Source organism: Lathyrus oleraceus, chromosome 6, assembly GCF_024323335.1.
Source record: "Lathyrus oleraceus cultivar Zhongwan6 chromosome 6, CAAS_Psat_ZW6_1.0, whole genome shotgun sequence".
NCBI lineage: Eukaryota > Viridiplantae > Streptophyta > Magnoliopsida > Fabales > Fabaceae > Lathyrus > Lathyrus oleraceus.
The window spans coordinates 435,941,127-435,948,982 of NC_066584.1; the positions used below are offsets into that span (position 1 = coordinate 435,941,127).

At 39.3% G+C, this 7,856-nt stretch overlaps 1 non-coding gene across 1 annotated transcript; it reads left to right on the plus strand.

The window, feature by feature from the left end:
* Positions 1-6,557: 6,557 nt before the first annotated feature.
* LOC127099603 (small nucleolar RNA R71) lies at positions 6,558-6,664 on the plus strand. Its single transcript, XR_007794087.1, has one exon. It is a non-coding gene; the product is annotated as a small nucleolar RNA R71 (small nucleolar RNA).
* Positions 6,665-7,856: the final 1,192 nt, after the last annotated feature.

Below are 7,856 nucleotides of genomic sequence, written 5' to 3' on the forward strand. Positions count from 1 at the left end.
CCCATTTCAAAGGTTTGGAGAGAACCAATGAGCTCATCCACCTTCATATTGCAGATGTCATGCGCCTCCTCTATGGCTGTGACCTTCATAGCAAATCTCTTAGGCAAGGACCTGAGAATCTTTCTTACAAGTTTCTCTTCAGCCATTTTCTCACCTAGTCCACCAGAGGTGTTTGCAATTTCAAGAATATTCATGTGAAAGTCATGAATAGTCTCATACTCTTTCATCCTCAGATTTTCAAACTTGGTGGTCAGCATCTGAAGTTTGGACATCTTCACTTTGGAAGTACCTTCATGAGTTACCTTGAGGGTATCCCAAACTTCCTTAGCTAGTTCACAGTGGTGCACCAGCCTGAAGATGTTCTTACTGATTCCATTGAACAATGCATTCAAGGCCTTGGAATTTCCCAGAGCTAATGCCTCTTGCTCCTTGTCCCACTCCTCTTCAGGAATCTGCACACTGACTCCATCTTCACCTGTCCTCATTGGATGTTCCCATCCTTTGTTGACAGCTCTCCAGACTTTGCTATCTAGAGACCTTAAGAAGGCTATCATACGAGGCTTCCAGTCATCATAATTAGAGCCATCCAACATGGGTGGTCTATTTGAGTGTCCTATATCCTTGTCCATGGTACTAGAAAGTAACTTCCCTAGATCTCACCCAGAAAATCACAGGCAGGGTGCCTGCTCTGATGCCAATTGAAATTCTAGTTATCAGACTTTAGATGTCACACGGGTTGTTATGACATCCAATTCTGCACAGACAGGAATTATGCAAAACTTAAACGTAAGTGCAGTAAATAACACAAGAGATTGTTTACCCAGTTCAGTCCAACATGATCTACATCTGGGGGCTACCAAGCCAGGGAGGAAATCCACTATTAGTAGTATCAATTCAAAGCTAAACTCACCCGTTTACAACTTATCACTTAATCCCTACCCAATGCAATTTCAATCTTACACTAAGATCAGAGTTCCTACTCACTCCCCCTCAATCACCTCAGTGATTACTACCTTTAATCAATATTAAAGACAAGTTGAAATCACACTTCAAACAACTCTTGATTGTGCTTCACAGCTTTAATCAAGATACACAACACTCACGCTTAAAAGCTTTGAGCGACACAACACTTACAACTCAATGAACACCCTATGCCATAACAATCATCTACTTGATAATGGCTTGGCTTACAAGATACGTCTAATACAAGACTCACAAAAATACAGCAGTGAAGTATGATGGACACACTTAATCTTCACGCCTCAAAATCCCCAAAACTGAATGAAGGAACGACTTCCTTTTATATTGCAGCACCTGGGCTTTTGCACTTGTATTCTCCTGAATTTAAGGTCACGCGAGTTCCCATAAATTCAATATCTAGGTTACTAACAAATAGGCTATTTGTTAGGTTCATTAAATGTAACTTGGTTGTTGATTTCCTGGTTTTTCTCTAAGCTGTTGACTTCCTGAAGAATAGCCCAAGAAAAGCTGAAACAGAAAACTGAACAACCTACAATATAGCATATGCTGTCAGGAATGAATGTCACGACATTCAGCTTGACATCAAGGTCCATATGCTGAGTCTGTTTTTCCAGAAAACAGACTGTACAATTTTGCTGACCTGTACATGATCAAAATGACCATACTACAGTAACAACTTACATTAATAAATGTCAAAGTGTCCAATTTAACATTTACACATTTGGCCTTAAGTTAGTTCTGTTATTCTCTTGAAGAACAGACTAAGTAACATGCTGAAGTATAGCAGAACACCACTCTGTCTAATGTTCAGTATATACTGTTCATGATGAATGTCATAACATCCAGTTTGACATTCATACAGTAGGCCTTATGCCAGATCTGGTTCTTCCTTGATAACCAGACTGCAAATGAATACTGAGCTCTAACAGAACACCAACTGTTCTATTCCTCAGTAGCTGCTGACAGGGATGAATGTCACAGTCTCCAGTTTGACATTCAATAAATCCTGTATTAGCTAATCCTGCAGTAACTACTCAGGTGTGTCATGACATCAGTCAAGACATCAGAGTACAGTTAGATATTCTAACCTACAATGCAGTCACACATACACACCATGTCATGACATCAGTCAAGACATTAGAATCCAGCTAGTGTTTTACCATATAATGCAGCCAATTAAACACCTACACTTATAGTTTAAATTTAAATTTTTAATAGCCCAATAGGCCTTATGTTCTAACTCCACTGGGAGGTGACACGATTTACCATAAATAAGCTTAAATGGGGTTGTTCCTATGGGAGTTTTATAAGCGGTTCGATATGCCCATAAAGCTTCGGGTAATTTTGATGACTAGTCTTTCCTCGATGTAGCGACAGTTTTTTCCAATATCTATTTAATTTCTCTATTAGACACTTCCACTTGTCCACTAGTTTGAGGATGGTAAGGTGTTGCTACTCGATGTTTTACACCATACTTAAACAATAATTTTTCGAATATTTTAGATATGAAATGAGATCCACTGTCACTGATGACTATTCTTGGGACACCAAATCTTGGAAAGATTATATTCTTAAAGAGTTTAATTACTACTCGTGTGTCGTTTGTTGGAGAAGCTATAGCCTCAATCCATTTTGATACGTAGTCAACCGCTACGAGTATGTACTTGTTACCAAAAGAAGGTGGAAAAGGTCCCATGAAATCTATTCCCCACACAATGAAAATTTCTACTTCCAAAATGCCTTTTTGTGGCATTTCGTCACGTCTAGATATGTTTCCTGTGTGTTGACATCTATCACATTTCTTGACAGCGGTATGTACATCCTTCCATATGTTTGGCCAATAAAGACCGGCTTGTAGGATTTTAGAGCAGGTTTTGGATGTACTTGCATGTCCACCATAAGGAGCGGAATGACAATGTTGGATTATACTTTCTACCTCTTCTTCAGGTATACAGCGACGGAAAATACCATCAGAGCCTCTTTTGAAAAGTAAAGGGTCGTCCCAGTAATAATGTTTTATGTCATGGAAGAATCGTTTCTTTTGTTGGTAGGATAAATCAAGTGGAACCACTCCGGCGGCTAAATAATTGACAAAATCAGCGTACCATGGTGTAACGCATACAGCCAAGGTGGTCTCTACCTGTTTGTCAACTCTATTTTCTTCCAAATTAGCTATAAGTTTATCGTACAAGAAATCATCGCTGATCGATGTTCTTTCCGGTTCCAGGTTTTCGAGTCTAGAGAGGTGATTTGCTACTACGTTTTCAGTTCCTTTTTTATCTTTGATTTCCAAATCAAATTCTTGTAGCAACAAGATCCACCTTAGGAGTCTAGGTTTAGCGTCCTTTTTTGTTAAGAGGTACTTAATGGCAGCGTGATCAGTGTAAACGATTATTTTAGCTCCGACCAAGTAGGAACGAAATTTATATAGTGCAAATACTACTGCTAAAAGTTCTTTCTCGGTCGTGGTGTAATTCATTTGCGCTTCATCTAGAGTTCTACTCGCATAATATATGACGTGAAGTTTTTTATCCTTTCGTTGTCCTAAAACAGCGCCTACGGCGTAGTCACTTGCGTCACACATTATTTCGAAAGGTTCATTCCAATCCGGGGTCTGCATTATGGGCGCGGAGATCAATGCTTGTTTAAGTGTTTGAAATGCTTCTAAACATTTATTGTCGAAGATGAATTCAGCGTCTTTCATTAATAATTTGGTTAAAGGTTTAGTTATTTTAGAGAAATCTTTAATGAATCGTCGGTAAAAACCGGCATGTCCTAAGAAGCTTCGTATTTCCCTCACAGTTTTTGGAGGTTGAAGGTTTTCGATTACTTCTATTTTGGCTTTGTCTACTTCAATTCCTCTATTTGATATGATGTGTCCTAAAACAATTCCTTCTTGTACCATAAAGTGACATTTTTCCCAATTAAGTACTAGGTTTACTTTTACACATCGTTCTAGAACTCTTTCTAGGTTTTCAAGACATTCTTTGAAACTTTGCCCTCATACGGAAAAGTCATCCATAAAGACTTCCATGATGTTTTCGAGAAAATCGGCGAATATTGCCATCATGCACCTTTGGAAAGTTGCAGGAGCATTGCACAAGCCAAACGGCATTCGTCGATAAGCGAAGGTACCAAAAGGACATGTGAACGTTGTCTTTCCTTGGTCATCAGGATGAATCGGTATTTGAAAGAAACTTGAGTAATCGTCCAGATAGAAGAAATGGGAATGCTTGGCTAGTCGTTCTAACATCTGGTCTATGAATGGTAAAGGAAAATGATCTTTTCGGGTTGCTTTGTTTAGCTTTCTATAATCAATGCACATTCTCCATCCCGATTCAATTCGTTTGGTTATAGTTTCTCCTTTTTCATTTTCGATCACTGTTATACCTCCTTTCTTTGGTACTACGTGTACAGGACTAACCCATTTGCTATCGGATATAGGATATATGATACCCGCCTCTAATAACTTCGTTACTTCCTTCTTCACTACCTCGCTCATGATCGGGTTTAGTCTCCTCTGATGTTCCCTAGAAGTCTTACAGTCTTTTTCTAGCATGATGCGGTGCATACAAATAGAAGGACTTATCCCTTTAAGATCGGTGATGTTGTATCCTAATGCGGTTGGATATTTTCTTAAGATATGTAGGAGTTTTTCGGTTTCAAGTTTTCCTAGGTCTGCATTGACTATTACTGGTCGTTCAAGTTCTAAGTCTAGGAATTCATATCTCAGATTTTTGGGAAGTGTTTTCAGGTCGAGGGTTGGTTTCTTAAGGCATTGCGTAGGATCTGATGTTATTGCTAAACATTGGTTCAGTCTGTCTTCTACACGCTAGTCGGACAAATCGTCATTTTCGAATTCTGTTTCTTTTATGCATTCATCGATGATATCCATGAAGTAACATGTGTCTTCTATCGCGGGTGCTTTCAAAGATTGGGAAAAAATAAACTCAATTTTCTCTTCTCCTACTTCGAAAGTGAGTCGTCCTCGTTTTACGTCTATGATAGCACCGGCAGTTGCTAAGAAGGGTCTTCCCAATATAATGGTGGGAATGTAGAATTGACCTATGCGCACGGGAACGTTTTCAAGAATTATAAAATCGGTGGGAATGTAGAATTGACCTATGCGCACGGGAACGTTTTCAAGAATTCCTACGGGATATTTAACGGAACGATCTGCTAATTGCACAGACATTTTAGTTGGTCTTAATTCTCCCATTTCAAGTTTCTTGCATATGGACAAGGGCATAACACTGATACCGGCTCCTAAATCGCATAAAGCTTTGTCTATGACAAATTTTCCTATATGACAGGGTATAGAAAAACTACCAGGATCTTTAAGTTTAGGAGGCATATTTTGGATTATTGCGCTACACTCAGCAGTGAGTGTAACGATTTCGTTATCTTCAAGTTTCTTTTTATTAGATAAAATTTCTTTTAAGAACTTAGCATATGAGGGCATTTGTTTAATAAGTCTGTAAAAGGAATTGTGACGTTTAATTGTTTCAGTAGGTCAACAAATTTTTTAAATTGGCCCGCGTTTTTGGTTTTAATTAGCCTTTGAGGATAAGGGATAGGTGGTTTGTAAGGCGGTGGAGGTACATAAGGTTCTTTTTTTTCTACGGTTTCCTTATTACACTCTTCCTTTTCCTTAGGTTTACCTTCTTCCTCAGTTGACTTTTTAGAGTTTTGGTTCTCAATCCTTGGGTCAGATGGTCCTTCTACCTCTGTACCACTTCGTAATATAATTGCATGAGCGTGGCCTTTCGGATTAGGTTGTGGCTGTCCAGGAAATGTACCAGTTGGGGCAGCAGTAGACGCTTGTTGTTGAGCTACTTGCGAGATTTGTGTTTCAAGCATTTTTTTTATGGGTAGCCAGGGCATCTACTTTACTTGCTAGTTGTTTAATCTGTTCGCTAGTGTGTACATTCTGGTTTAAGAACTCTTTATTGGTTTGCTGTTGAGAAGCTATGAAGTTCTCCATCATGATTTCCAAGTTGGATTTCCTAGGAATGTTATTGTTAGCTGTAGATGGGGTCGGCTTTTGATATCCATGTGGTACAGCTGGAGCTTGACTGGGAGCTTGACCTGGTGCGTATAAAGCGTTGTTACTTTTATATGAGAAATTAGGATGGTTCTTCCAGTTTGAGTTATATGTATGTGAGTAGGGATTTCCTTGAGCATAGTTCACCTGCTCTGCTTGGATTCCTGTTAGGAGTTGACAATCTGTAGGAGTGTGACCCTGAATTCCACAGACTTTGCAATTTTGAGTTACGGCAACCACGGTGGCTGGAGGTGATACATTTAAACTTTCAATTTTCTGGGCAAGAACAACCACTTTTGCATTAACATGATCAAGGCTACTTATCTCGTACATGCCACCTTTTGTTTGAGGTTTTTCTACCACTGTTCGGTCGCTTCCCCACTGATAATGATTTTGGGCCATGCTCTCGATAAGTTGATAAGCGTCGGTGTAAGGTTTATCCATAAGCGCACCACCGGCGGTGGCGTCTATTGTTAGCCTTGTGTTGTACAAGAGACCATTGTAGAAGGTGTGAATTACTAACCAGTCCTCTAAACCATGGTGTGGGCAAAGTCTCATCATGTCCTTGTATCTTTCCCATGCTTCGAAAAGAGATTCGTTATCTTTTTGCTTAAATCCATTTATCTGGGCTCTCAACATAGCTGTTTTGCTTGGAGGAAAATATCGGGCAAGAAAGACTTTCTTCAACTCATTCCATTTGGTGACAGAGTTGGAAGGAAGAGACTGAAGCCATCTTCTAGCTTTATCTCTTAACGAGAAAGGAAAGAGACGAAGTCGAATTGCCTCTGAAGTGACACCATTAGCTTTAACAGTGTCAGCGTATTGGACAAATACGGATAAATGAAGGTTTGTATCCTCGGTAGGATTTCCAGAAAATTGATTCTGTTGCACTGCCTGCAACAGCGAAGGTTTAAGTTCAAAGTTGTTCGCTTCGATTGCGGGTGGAGCAATACTCGAATGCGGCTCATCCTGCGATGGAGCAGCGTAATCTCGAAGAGCACGAGCTGGTTCGGCCATCGCTGGTATCGTTAAAGGAAGGAGATTTTTGAGATCAGGAATTTCGATTGGAGGAAGATTGTTTCTAGCACGATACTCCCGAATTCGTCGTAATAATCGGAGATATCGTTCGACGTCGTTGATTCGTAAGTAGTACGGCTCGCCTTGTGAGCGAGTGTGTGGCATACAAATCAACGAAAAAGGGAAAAAATAAAAATTGCCTTAGTCTCTACAGCGTAACAGAAGAGTTACGATATCGACTAAATAAAAGTTCCCGGCAACGGCGCCAAAAACTTGGTCGCGACTTTATGAGTCTATCAGGGTACTAACTGCAAGCGCACAGTCTAATCGCGTAGTTTTAAAAGATATCGATCCCACAGGGACTTGATGAATCGATCTACCGTTTTTCTAGGGTTACTGCGTAAAGCTAAGGCGGATGATACTTTAATGATTAGGGGAAAAAATAAAACTAAATTTCGATCTAGATAAAATATCAACTAATATGGATATCAATATGTAGTTCGTCGTATTTGGGGAATCAAATCTTCGTTGGTCTTTTTCTTAATTTTAAAATAAGTCTTTTCAGTAGACACTATTAATTAAAAGTCTTTTCCTCAAACTCTCGCTCTGTTGAATTAGACTATGACTTTATATTTTAACGTACGCTCTCACTATTTCGTTAAATCTAAAATCACTTTTGAAAATAATAGAATCTATAGAAACTCCTTTTGAGAAAATACTAACCGTTTAAACGCCCTCGTCTCAAACTCTCGCTCTGTTGACTTAGATTATATGATTAAACTTAAATGCTTAACTCTCGTCCTCACATTTAACT